The sequence below is a fragment of the Lucilia cuprina genome, chromosome 3 (assembly GCF_022045245.1).
Source record: "Lucilia cuprina isolate Lc7/37 chromosome 3, ASM2204524v1, whole genome shotgun sequence".
Taxonomy (NCBI): Eukaryota; Metazoa; Arthropoda; class Insecta; order Diptera; family Calliphoridae; genus Lucilia; species Lucilia cuprina.
The window spans coordinates 22,017,899-22,032,885 of record NC_060951.1 but is presented as its reverse complement, the minus strand read 5'-3'; the positions used below and the strand labels follow the sequence as shown (position 1 = coordinate 22,032,885).

Below are 14,987 nucleotides of genomic sequence, written 5' to 3'. Positions count from 1 at the left end.
CATTAACTTCTGAGGTGCAAAAAAACAACACTTCCGTTTACAATCAAGCACATGGTATAAACCAAAATAAAATTCCCGGATAAGAAAAAAATCAATGGTATCACTAGTATAAGACACTTTAATTCCATTACTCATTGAGAAAAACTTCCATTATAGATCAGACTTTTAACCAAGATTCTCTTTCCGCAAATTAGAGTAAAAAATTCTCCAACAACCGGAATAAGACAATCTCCGAAACTCAGCTAATGGTTGCCCGGTTGGAATATATGTCAAATCGTTACAAGGAAAAGCCGATCATACATTTTATCACCAGTTTATAGTAGCGGTAGACTATAAGTTCCCGAGATTGCAATCACACTAAGTTGAAGGAATATCATCATGATAACATGCAACAGGAAAAAATGGTTTGGGTAAAATCGAAGAGAATTTGAATGGTGTCAGTAACCTCATGCGGGTAGTGAGTGCCAGCATCAGCCTAATTCATTTAAAATATATATCTTCAACACTCTACATTCTCTTGTAAAGAAATTATAAAGTTCTTTTACTAAAAAAAATTAGTTATCGTGTTATGCTCGGCGGCGATCTTCCGGGTTTCTCAAGAAGGAAATACCATTCAGTCCTATCCTACAGGAAATTATTCTCAGACTCTCTACACCAGACGTCGGCGCTAGTATTGTTCTGACAACGAAGATTTTCGGCAAATTACATGTACACAACACGATCGCATACGAATCTCTAAACAAGAGCATCAAAAATACAAATATTTTATTTAGTTGCTTGACAGCATTCAACAAGGCAGGTTAATGTCGCTTTGTTAAAGAAATTGCAAACACAACTTGAAAAAAACAAAAACAACTTGCAAAAGCAAGAGCATAATTTACAAAAACAACGTGCACTCTAAATAATTTTCTAGAATGCATAACAATGAAAGTAAATAAGTTAATCTTGTTTCATACTTTTTTTTTGTACATTTTAATTAAAAATGTTGTTTCTATGTGAAGAAATTATCATTCTTAAGTACATTGATTACACATTGTCTATAAATATTCGCATTTTACATTAATGCAATTTAATCTTCAAAATTAAAAATAACCAAATATTTTTTTCAGTGCAATTTCAATTAAAAAATGCCAATAGTGTGTGTGTAGTGGTGATTTTTTTTTATCTGCCTCTCTATCCGCCGGTATATGCTCTACACTATCAAGTAAAACCAATTTTGAAAGATACATTTTAACATATACATATCTACCTCCTGACTATACTCTCGTGAAAAATTATTTGATTCACATTCCAAGTTTGTTTTTGTGGTGCCGAACGGTATTTTTTAAGTATATATCAGATAAAGAAATTTTTCTTCTTAGGATTTAAATTAAGTTTAGATTAAATAAAATATATTATGAGATCTCAGAGGATATGCTTGGAAGTTAAGGGCTAATCAATGAGAACTGTTTTGATGGTTATAGGGCTAGTGAAATCGTAATACTATCAACAAAGAATGTTTACTTATATTATAAGTTTCGACCACCAGAATTTAATTTTAAACATCTAGACATTTTATCCTTCACTGTATAAAAACAGTATAGTTTTACACCGCTGTATTATGTAAGTATGAATGTATGTACATCGGGTTGTATGGGAAGTAGATATGTATGATTATATTCCTTTATAGTATGTGTAATGTTAAACGTTGTTATAAATATACTCAATTGTACATACATACATACATACATACATACATACATACATACATACATACATACATACATACATACATACATACATACATACATACATACATACATTTATAAAACAGTATTAAATTTCTTTGGGATTTTATTTTACATTTTTTTGTCTCGTATTCTTTCTCTTTTTATGTTTCGTTGTACAATTTTAAAGCTGTTATTGGTCTTTATCTATTGGCAACTTGTTCATCTTTATGCTTACTACCTTTTTTATTGCTGCTGCTATTGGTTGTTGTTGTTTTGGTTTTAAATGTACAACAATATTAGTTGGATGGTTTGTATGAAAAAAGAAAAGATCTTTGGCTATGCCGGTGGCAAGATTTCATATGGTTTTATCGTCATTATTTTCATCATAATCAAGTCAAGTTAAACATTTCACTCCCTTTGTTTTGTTGTTGGTGTTGTAGTTAAACAGTCCAAAAGCAAATTAAATTAATTGACTAAAGCACTAGTGGTGACCGAAGGCATTAAATTATTAAACATTTTAAAACGATGCTTGTTCAGTTATATATATATTTTATAGGTGCAAAAATGTTTTCTAATATTATTAAATTTTGCAATCAATATACTGTTATCATTTTAAATATTAAAGTTTATTTAAAAATGTTCTATCGTTTATGTATTTAATTATTAGCATTAAAATCAAGTCTATTGGCACGAATCTTTTATGTTACATTATCTCTTATAGAATATTCGTGGAAAACTCAATCGAATAGAACATGCAACTGGATTTAATTGTTGTAGATTTTAAACATGCATTTGACGCAATAAAAAGTGAAGGTATCTGAAAATGGCTTTGTAATTTCAAATATAATATATATGAAAGGCCATGTCACGGAAATGGCAAGTGCAAGTTTCTTCATTAATTATGGCTGTACAGTCCCCAACACTATTTTTACTACTATTCGATGAATGCCGAAGTGCTTTACGTGAGTACCTGGCACAATTATCTACCCCACGGTGGTCTTTTTCATTCATTGGTTAGACTTGACAACGGTCTACCATCGCCCCTAAATCCTTAAATGAAGAACTCAGGTGGCAATTTTTGTACATGGATTGGGCCGGTCCACGCACAAGCACTTTGTGCAAGTACTCGAGCTATAAAATCTCTGACCATTGCTGCCCGTTGCTTAACTTCCGAGATGTAAAACATTACTTCTTTTTACAACCACACAGATGGGATGGCCTCTGTTGATTCGGCAACAGCACCTAAAAACGTAACTGGTGGACCCAAGTACGAATCCATTAAATAAACCGAAGGCTTTGTAACTCTGATATGAACAGAGTATACTCTGAACATATCTTTACAAGGAAAGAAAATTTAATTGTATCATTTGTATATGATACCTTTCATCCATCATCATACAACCCAGCACACATACGACACATTCATTATAGGTAGACGGGTGGGGTGAGGCCCGTCGTACGTTATATTCATCGCGTACCATATACAATTAATACCAAGTCATTTCCAACGCTTAGTCCCACAGTCACTCTTCTATGGGGTATCTGTTGTTTCGGCAACAGCACCGAACTTATCCCGAAATATTGACTTTACCTTACATCAATCTTTCAACCGAAACATACTTTTCCCCCGAATTTGGGTTTAAACCACAGCCACTACGTGAATCCCGAAAGAACCTCAACCAACTTATCAGACAGGACATAGTCCTGCAGGCAACTGGCCACCCGTAGTACCAAATTATACGGTGCTCTGGCGAAAAGAATTACTACCGGAGACCATTCCATCAGCGTGGTTGTAAATGGAACTTATGTAACGGACAGCAATGGTTATTAATTAGTACTCGAGTACTAATCAAGTACTCGAGCAAAGTGCAGTGTACATGAGCCAAAGAAACTTTTTTATATTTTCAGAATTTCATAAAATCTTCAAAATGAATTTCCTATAAATAGTATAATAATACTTGAACTATGATTTATTAAAAAATATCTGCGTGAAATGTGGCAAAATTACAAGTTCTCTTATATATACATAAGAGTGTTTCATAAGAGTGCTTCAAGTGATTGTTTCCAAGTGCCACAAAGGGTTAATATCTTATATTATCTGGACTATAATGCTCGGAGAATACTTTATTTAAAATGTACAACAGTAAAGAATTAGGGCCTTATTCATAACAATTTTTTAGACAAATTTTCATACAAAATTTGTTTTATAGATTAATATATATTCTCAAAAATATTACAAAAAAAACGCGATTTTCTTTAACTAATATCCGAGTAAATATAGATATAATTTAAGCAACAAAATATTTTTTTAGAATATATCCAAAAATAAGTAAATTTTTTGTCACATTTTTTAATTCATGTGCTGTGAAACACATTTATGGTCTAGGGATTTGCAATGGGATTTGCTTATTCTGTGCACATTACGATTACTTTTCAAAAAGGTTCAAAATTTATTACTAAATGGCCAAATTTTAGCAAAATCTGAAAAAATCTAAATTTTTTCCTTGTAAATGCACTTGGAAACTTCAGAGCCTTTGCGGCACGTTATCCTGTCAGCCTAATTTTTTGCATGACATATATACATAGTTTTAAAACCGAAAGAACAATTCTAGTAAAATTCGCAAATTCGTTTTTTGGAGCTTATATGTAAACCCAATTATTACATTAGGCATATCGTCTTTGTTTGCCTGTCTGGTAATATTTTTTTAAGCGACAATTAAAAATATTTTATTTCTAAATAAATAATTTAGTCAAAAGTTCTTGAAATAAAAAGTACAAACTTAATCTTTTCACATTTAACACAAATATTGTTTAATTTATCAAATGTAAAAAATAAATAAATAAATAATTTAACAAACCGACAACTTCTCTCCCGGCTTGAAAATAAAAGACAAACACAAATAAAATTCAACGTACGAGTAAATGATAAATTTATTAAATTGTAACTCATATATTTTCATCATCACCAGCTTTTTCCTACTACATCTAGACTTATACATATACACATATGTATGTATGTATGGAACACGGCTCCTTTATTTACGAGCATTTTTATTCATTCGTTCTTTCTTTCTTTCTTTTACAGGGTAAGTATTTTGTGTCTTTGATATTTAATATTATTGTTGTTGTAGTTTATGTTGCTGTTGTTGTTGCATGATAACTTTAAATGTTTGCCGTCATACATGTGCCAGAGACCATGATTTATTAAGACGATTAAGAATTTCATTATTTAAGACCCTTTTTCTACACTGTGCTACTGCTCTCTTTCCTTGTTGTTGTTGCTGTTGCTGAAGTCTCTATACCTCTATCACTGTTGGTATTACTTCCTTAATGATATTTGCATTACATAAATTTATTTATTTCTTTAAAAAGAAAAACTTAAGAAAAAGCTGAAACAAATTTAAAAAACATTTTGTCACATTATTCAACAAGAACAACATCAACAACAACACACTCCGACACACATACAGTGCAACTACGATTACGAGTATCGTTTTTGTACCTTTTGTTAACAAATACAACTTTTTAACAGTGACTGCAACAACAAAACACATTAGCAAATCGTACCTATGTATGTACATTGTACATACATACAGTCAGACCAGACTCGTACCCAGTAAAAAGTCTGAAAAAATCCGTTTGTATGGAATAGATGGAATATTCATACACTTCTAGAATAATTTGAATGGCAAAGGAAATAAAACGAGTACACAACGTTTTTATTTTTATCATGTTTTCTCTTTTGAAGTTTTACGGTAAGGTCTCGATTAGTTGGACTGTGCAAGACTTACAGCGAGGCCATACATAAATTACATACATTGTATCTTGTCGCTAACTTTTAGAACGAAGTAATCACTAGAATGAGTAGCAGCGCGCTGCAGCGTCGTCAAAATGTCAACAATGTTCTTCTGTTTGATAGGAAGTACATGATTATTAAAAAGTCACTTGCTTCACGAAGACAGGAATGTCGAGGGTTTTTAACGTGAGCACCTGCCTTGACGGCCTTATCTCACGATGGTCTTTTTCATCCACTGGTCTATTTTCCCGCCGAACCTCACATTCATCCCGTACCATGTACAATTAATACCAACTCATTTCCAACGCTTAGTCCCACAGTCACTCAACTGTGGGGTATCTGTTGTTTTCGGCAACAGCAACGAACTTATCCCGAAATATTGACTATTATCATGCATCAGTCTTTTAACCGCCACTTACTCTCCCCGCTAATTTGGGTTTAAGCCACAGCCGCTTCGTGGATCCCGAAAGAACCTCAACCAACTGACCAGCCAGCGGGCAACTGGCCACCCGTAGTACCTGATTATGCGGAGCTCTGGTATGACTTGTAACCAATTATACCCCGGGATTGTAATAACACCAAGGCGGAGGTCTCGCCAAGGTAACATGCCCCCGGGAGGGCTTGACGAACACAGTCGAAAATTTCTTGTGTCTGTATCCTTCAAGTTAACTACGGTATATGAAAGCGACTTGCAACTGAGGTTTCGATGTCATAGGCTTTCGAAACTTCTAGGTGGTTTTCCACAATCAACAACTTAAAGATTAATAAGAGCATTCATAACCGTAGGCAGTTGCCTTGGATCAAGGACATTGGTCCGTATTTTTATGCTTACAAATTCTGATCTAATAACTCCGATCTTCGTTTGAAAATGTTTAGTGCAGGTCGATAGAACGAGAACACATACGAATTTTCAAAATTTCTATAATTCCCTCGAACCGAACTAAATCACAGTGCACATCATAGCTTATCAAAGAAAATTTCCAACTATTCTTCACAACAACAACATATCCACTGTACAACGACAAGAACAACAAAAAGGTCGCCGAGGTGTTGTGCAATTTGATGACGAATACGTGACCTATAACGGGGTATTTTATTACGCTACGAACATACAAACGATGGAAATAAAAGTATAAACAAGACTAGCAGGCCCAACAAACATGCAACACACTTATAGAATAAAAATAAAACCAACAACAAAAAGAACTTTTGAAATAACAAAAATACATTTGTAATGGGGACTAACTGATAAAGTGAATGTTGTACAGAGTATCGCAACAAACGAACGAACGAATAGTGTTCGAATGGATGGATGTCTGAATGGATGAATGTTTTCGAGCGTGTGTGTGTGTTATGTATTAAGTATATTTTGCCTAATGATGAGGTTGTTTATGAATATAACTAACATACTTACAGATACATACAACATTCGTATTACATGCACAAAGACATAATTTAAATTCAATTTATTTTTTTGTTTTATCGACTCTTGGGGACAATATTGAAATTAAGTCGGGAACACATACTTATGTACATATGTATATGTATGTATGTACATATGAGTAAAAATATTAACATTTTACTTTTTTTATTTTATTCAATAGAAATTACAATAATAATAAATTATTTGTTTATTACGAATACGAGTTGTATTAACTATTAGTTGTATAATATCTTTTCAATTTCCCTCAAAACATGTCATAAATTATGAACTTTCAGTAGGTGAGAGAGATAATTTATATAACCAACATTTTATAAGTTTATTATGTTTCATTTCAAGTTACTTAATCACGGAAAGATTTATTAAAATTGATTATTGTAATTAGAAAATGTATAACGTACGTTTGAGTAATTCTTTCACAACTTTAGCAGTATTATTTTGGATTTATAAATAGCATGGTCACATGGCCTTTCAAATCATATAGAATATATAATGTAAGGTTGCTTTCACAGGAGGATGTATATTCTATCAAATCCGGAATTATACATCTGGACCTAGGACCTGTTGTTCACTGTTTTTTTTTCGGAAAATGTTTGTTTGTAAAAACAAAAACCTTATATAATGATCACGAAGTTATAATCATCATAATTCTTAAGAATTTTCCAATCAGTGTTCCTAACAATAGCTTTATCCGAATTTCGTCGAAAGCCTGACAATGAATTTAGTGTGAAGTCGTATTCCAAACTTGTATAATTTTTCGTCCATAAGCTTGTGCAACTATTTATAATACGTACTGTCATACTTACCTCAGACTTGCTCATTTTAAGGGGACACTCTCCAAATGGAACATCCTTTTATTATTCCGGGAGACGATTTGGCGTTCTTCAGTTTTACTACATTCAACTCTTTCACGTATACGGAACTCCGGTGACCCAATACTTTTTTACAGTTTCTTCTCATTTTAGAAAGTAATTTTGAGTTGACAGCTACAGTAAATGGTCAATGCATGCTTAAAAGGATATTATACTGCGATATTCTTCCATATCGCATATTTATTAAAGCAACTAAAACGATTAAAGCAAGATATAAAGCTTAACTTTGCTAAAGACTTATTTTAAGCCAATACGGACTTAGATTTAACTTGAGCACCTTATATCGCCCTAATTTCCTTCTGGCTGTCGGTAAATATGTTAACCCCAGTTGGCATCATATTTATTCTAATCCAATTAACGTTCGTAATCTGTTACTTCTCGGCTTTCTGCCGAAAAGCTTCGTAGAGTGTGGTGATGAGATATTCTCTTTGTGGGTCTTCAATATAAAACCACAAGACCGTTCAAGCTTCGCTTAAAAAACATTCTATCTGGGATTAGTGTTTCAATATTCCCGACACATAGAAAAATTATAGAAAATAATAATTTCAAAGGCACACTTAAACAAAAACAAGTAAGAAGTTATAATCGGGCGAGGCCGACCATATAACACCCTACACCTGCATACAAATAAAATGTGATTTAGTTTTCATAATAAAGCATTTAAGTTGAATTGTACCTTGCCTCAGATATACTAAAGCCATTTACTGTTTAATAAAACTGTGGATATTTAAATAAAATTTTAATGGGGGCTTTTTAGAGGGTTCTAGGGTCAAATGAGGCCCTATAATTATAAAGTTCATCAGGATCATCGAGACTAGTATACAACATATTTGGCGGGTTTAGTTCTATGGGGCCTAGGTGAAATAATGGACCTACAGTACTATAAAAGATTATGTGCCAAATTTCATTCAATAATCTTCAAAATTGCGGCCTGTAGTTTGATTACAAGGTTTACATGGACAGAGGGACGGATATAGCTAAATCGACTCTGAAAATGATTCTAAGCTGATTGGTATACTTTAGGTATAGGACTAATATTACTGTGCTTTACAAACATCAGCACAAACCCAATATACCCTCCACACTAAAGTGGTGTAGGGTATAACAAGTAAGAAATTATAGTATACCCTATACCTGTTAAAAAAATAAAATATGAGTTAGTTTTCATAACAAAGAATTTAAGTTGAATTGTACCTTGCCTCAAATATACTTAAGTCATTTTTTGTTGAATAAAAGTAAAATTTAGTTGAAAGTCCTATTTAGTATGTTCAGTTGTGGGCTATAGAAGATCATGTGCCACTAAAGTGGTGTAGGGTATTAAAAAATCAACTTCATCGCATTACTATCTCCAACGTTTGAAACTTCGCAAATATGAAGTCATCTATCAGTAAAAATTTAAACTCTTCATAACTCCTAAAATATACATACATACATTTGATGTTTTGTCCTATTAAATGTCAGAAATTGTACCAAAATGGAATGACGCTGGAGAAATATGTACAAAATTGGCAGCTTTTTATAAAAAGTTGTTAAAAAAAAGTCCATACGTTATACATATATTGAAATAAAAAACAAGTAGGAAAGTATAGTCGGGCCTGGCCGACCATATGATACCCTACACCATGAGTATATTTTTACAATTTTTACTTTTATAAAATTTTTATTTTTTGTAAAGAAACTTTTATGTTGAATATTACCATAATTCCAAAATATTTAAGCCATTTATTGATAAAAAACTAAAATTTCTAAATGAGACTTTATATAGGTCAAATATGGGCCGATCCTCGGGAAAAGGATATATTTCTAAATAACAGTTAGTTTTGTTGAGTTTCATTGCGATACAAATGGTTACAAGTCAATTTTAGACGTTTAAGTCATTTTTTGAAGGGGGGTTTGTATGGGGGCTAGGGTCAAATATAGGCCGATCCTGACGAAAATCTGCAATATCATTTATACTTATATAAAACTTATTTGTGCCAATTTTTAGAGAGATAGCAGAATATTTGACGTAATTATAGCATAAAAAGTTCAAATCGGGAGGTACGGTTGTATGGGGGCTAGGTGAAATAATGGACCGATTTCAACCATTTTCAATAGGCTTCGTCCTTGTGCCAAAAAACATGCTTGGTCCAAATTTCATCAAATTATCTTGAAAGTTGCGGCCTGTACCTTGCGCACAAGGTTTACATGGACAGCCAGCCAGCCGGACAGACGGACGGACGGACGGATGGACGGACGGACATGTCTTAATCGACTCAAAAAATGATTCTGAATCGATCGGTATACTTTAAGGTGGGTATTGGACCAATATTTTTGTATGTTACAAACATCAGCACAAACGTATAATACCCTCCCCACTATAGTGGTGTAGGGTATAAATACGATGTACCTATAAAATTTTAAAATTTTGTATCAAATTTTATAAGAATCAATTCATATACACAAGAACTAAAATCAAATCAATTAAACCATTTAAGTTTAATAATAATAATAATAATAACGAACAGCAACAAATATAAATCAAAACAAATGTGGCAGTGACCTGATAGTCTACAAACAATAATGAAAAACAACAACAACATTAAGAATAAACAGCCCAAGGCATAAGAGTATATAATCCGTTTTTATTTCTTTACTCAGAGTAACTCATTTAAAAATCTACAAACGAACGTTCATAAATACGTACATACATACATATGTATATACGTGAATATCCATGTGGAAATGTATCTGTAACCAAGTGTTAATTTGTATCTACAAGTGTGTGAGAGATTGACTACATGTCTGTTTGTTTATAGAAAAGTGTGGAAGCACCCTCGGACAAATAAAATATAAAAACAAATAATAACAAACTTAAATGTACAAGCTCAATGCAAAAAAAAACACTTTAATTTTAATATTCAAATTTAATACACACTTACATACATGCAAGTACTCAATGTATCTATGTATGTATGTATATATGTTTTTGCAGTTAAGTAAATGCTAAGTAATCATTAAGTAAGAGATACAAAAGAGAAGCATTTTTGTTGTTTGCTAACCAAAAGAAAATTCAAATTAGAAACCTAATTTAGCTGTGAAAAATCCCTAACTCTGTCTAAGAACGTATTAAAAGTAATATCATACATACATATATACATATGTTTGTATGTAAAGATGTGTATGTGTTTTTAATGTAACACCCGTATCTGTAAAGTTCGTTGAAATTTGTTGCACTATGTTATTCCCTGCGAACCTTCCTTTCTAGATCTCTTGTTTTATGGATAAACTCACTGACAAAATTTCCCATTTCATAAATGCTCAGAGCATAACATTCAAATAGATCTCTGGTCAAAAACAAAAATGTATTTGCTCTGTAGCAACGAGTTTGTTTTTTTTTACACAAGTCGATTTTATGACATGAACATTGTCTTTTTTTCGTTTTTTGCCTCTTCTTTATTTCTTTCTTTGTTTAGTTTTAATAGCAAAACAAACTGAAAACAAAACTGCAAAAACAAAATAAGAAAGATATCGTCTGTCTACTATACTCGTACATGCACGTGTTATTTCTCAACTCGAAACGAGGGACGTGGACCCAACCCAACCACCATTTTGTGCGCCGCTGCAATATCCGTCCATTGCCAACGAACGACTGATTTTATGAAATTTTTATTTTATATAGAGGTAACGGACAAAAGAATACTTGAAAAAAAACCCACATACATTCACACACAAATACTAAAGTATCTGTAAAATTTAAATTTTTGTACTTATAGATACAAAAAGAAAGAGGTTAATGTTGTCATAAGCAAAGAGCGAAAAATATAAGTATCTGGAGAAACAGAGAGAGAGTGTGTATAAATGAAAATGTTTGCTTCTAAAAAGAGTCCATACTCTATAAAATTCATATTAATTGAAAAGCAAAAGAGCGTTTTATTATGACATTGTGTACAAATGTTTAGAAGAGCCAGACATTTAATTTTATTTTAATGAGAATTGCCCAAGAAACCCAAGCAAAAATAAAGTATCTCTGTTTTTTTGCTTACTTTACGATAAACAATTTAAATGTTTGTATGTACATTTTACACATATATATGTACATACATACGTACGTACATCTATAAGTGTAAATTAAGTGAAAACAAGTTTGAAACTTAATTAGGCATAAAGATATTCGTATAGACCGACCGACAGACAGACAGACAGACAGACAACAGATGAAATACTATTTAGTATGTTATACTTTTGCATATGTTTGTTTGTAAACAAAAACACACATTCACTTCATTTATTTTATAAATATTGTAACTCACAATTAGTATCTATTATATTAAATCTACATACTACATACTCCTTATATTAAATTTTTTCTAGCAACAGTTAAAGGAAATAATTAAACATATGTACATACAAACATATATGTATATGTATTTATTATTAATAATTTATTAAGTACATACATGTTATTGGCTTTTTTTGTTGGTGTTTTGGTTAACACAAACTAACTCTTAGATATTAATTGTATTTAAATTACATTTAATCGTAATTAACTAATAAAAAGAAAATCATAATTGACATTGATTTATCATTTTGTGAAGAAAGAAGCGAGTTTGTTGTTTTTATTAAACACGCCATTTAAACTATAATAAACTGATTATTGTCCGTCTGCCTGTCTATTGAACTGTTCGCACTTTTAACATACATGCATCTTATTTAACCCTATTTTATTTTTTTTCTCATTTTAGGAAATAAGTCGAGTGTAGATGACAATGTTTGAACATAGTTCCCCTGATCTAGGTACATGCATTTTGATCTTCAATTTGAGCTATCTCATTGCGTAACTTCCGAGATGCAAAAATATAAATTTCGTTTACAGTCACACATATGGGATGATCTCTGTTGATTCGGCAACAGTGGTTAGAGATCTAACAGGTGGGTTGAAATATGAATTCTTTAAATTCTTACTTACAAAGTATTTATATGATAATAACTAATTCTCAATGTTTAGCTTAACAGTTGTGGTATCTGTTGTCTTCGGTAAGGACACCAAATTTATACGTCTTTTAACCAACATTCTCTTTCTGCGATTTTAGGTTTAAACCACAGCCACCACGTTCACCCCGAATGACCTCTCCAATAACCGTGACAAGACAAAGTGCAAAAACCTGAACGGGGGAGCTACTGGTCTCTTTTTTTCAACCCAGGTCAAATTATTTCAAGAAAAGACCAATTATACATTTGACAATGCCAGTCGGTAGAGTAGAAATACAGTAAACACCTCTTTTCCTCCGCACTGCAATCGAACATTATAGGGGAAGTTTATCAATGTAAAATGCAACTGGAGGAGAGCAATTTATATTCTGTTAAACCACAACCCCATTATATTCTGTTGAATTAGCAACTACTTAGCCTATTTCTGGAAATTAACCTTCTATGACCGTTTAATCAGATGTGAAAGCTTCAAACGTTGCGTCATTAGTTATTTAATTGTGCTCCCTTTATGTTATTTTAGGAATGAAATTTAACTTAAATGCTGGAAACTACCAGGTTCACTCAAACACTCATTCTTTGTAATACAGAACAATTGTCTCCAAAGTAATACGGTGAGGCAGATAATCATCAGATTAATATAACCAAACCCAAATTAGATGCCTACCACATCTGAAATTCGCTTTTTTCTTAACTGTCATAATTAGTCTAACCCAAAGTCAATTATACTTTTTTTATCGAAGAGATATATACACATTTTTTTCTCCAAAGAATCCTTTGAATTAAATAAAACACTTTTAGTTTTCATTGAATTTTTAAGAAAGTATTCTAAAATTATTTCTATTTTAGCTAAGGTTAGGTTGATAGGATGATGTATACTAAATCAAACCAAAAGTGAGAAATGCTTTGTCCTTAATATCACTTCCAAGATACTTTGATCTAACTTCGGCGAATACCTCACAGTCGCAGAGTTTCACTGTCCTGCTCTACATTCGTCTGATTTCGCACATCCAATTTTGTATAGCTGTTCCAGTAAACCTTTGTGTTCACCGAGAATACGTACATATGTACCATTATACTAACATAAGACTTGCCCATACCCACATGTTTAATCAAAATTTATACCCTACACCACTTTAGTGGTGAGGGAATTATGCGTTTGTGCTGATGTGTGTAACACCCAAAAATATTGGTGATATACCAATATTTTTGTTGTATGACCACCTTAACATATACCAATCGGCTAAGAATCACTTTCTGAGTCGATTTATCTATGTATGTCCGTCCGTCTGCACGCAATTTTCAAAATAATTTGATGAAATTTGGCACATACTCTTTTTTGGACGAATGCTATTGAAAATAGTTGAAAATAGTCCCCATACAAACTCCCCTTCAGAAAATGACCTGAAAGTCCAAAATTCTCTTATAAAGTCCAAATTTAAAGTTGAGACATTTTAAAAGCCAATTTACTTAAACAAAATGTTATAATCTCATTAACTAAATAATGATTATTTTTGGTACTAAGAGATATTTTTACAAAGAGGTAGTCAGTTTAAAAAAAAAGTATTTTCTTTAATTCAACACCTCTAGCGCCATCTTTGGATGACTAAAGAAATAATGTTTCTGTATTTTACAAAAAAACAACAACAATAACAAGTGGAAATAACCCACAAAACACTTATTTCATATGTTTGAGTATTTTTACACTTATTTCATGACGTACCCTGCATCACGTGTCTGTGTCTGTGTCTGTTGCCAAGTAATAATTTCTCTTAGCAATTAGGTTTATTATGCTCGTGTTATAAGCGAAAATCATTTCATTTTACACTATACAATAGTTTACCAGTAATGCATTAAATAATTACTTCCTTAGGCTACTTACTTTAGTAATAGGGGAAAAGTAATTAGTATTAGAAAAACATTAACTAATAAAACTGCAGGAATAGGTGTGCATTTTTTACTATGTAATATTATCTCTCTATATATAGGGTGTTTGTAAGATATATGGCTAGCTTTATGATTATAATTTTAAGAGAAAACTATGTTAAAATGTTTACATTTAACAATTTAAAAATAAATCCTATTTAATAGTTTTTCTATTTATTCGCCGAAAGTGTAGGATGAATAAATGTCAAAATAATAACTAATTTCTAAATCAAAATACAAACATAAAAACATATCTGTATACAACAAAGAGAAGA

The 14,987-nt window shown here is 31.9% G+C and overlaps 1 long non-coding RNA gene across 1 annotated transcript; it reads left to right on the top strand.

Moving 5' to 3' along the window:
• Positions 1-4,518: 4,518 nt before the first annotated feature.
• On the top strand, positions 4,519-13,876 carry LOC124418883. Its single transcript, XR_006940279.1, has 5 exons — positions 4,519-4,621; positions 4,679-4,795; positions 12,543-12,729; positions 12,806-12,834; positions 12,891-13,876. It is a non-coding gene; the product is annotated as an uncharacterized LOC124418883 (long non-coding RNA).
• Positions 13,877-14,987: the final 1,111 nt, after the last annotated feature.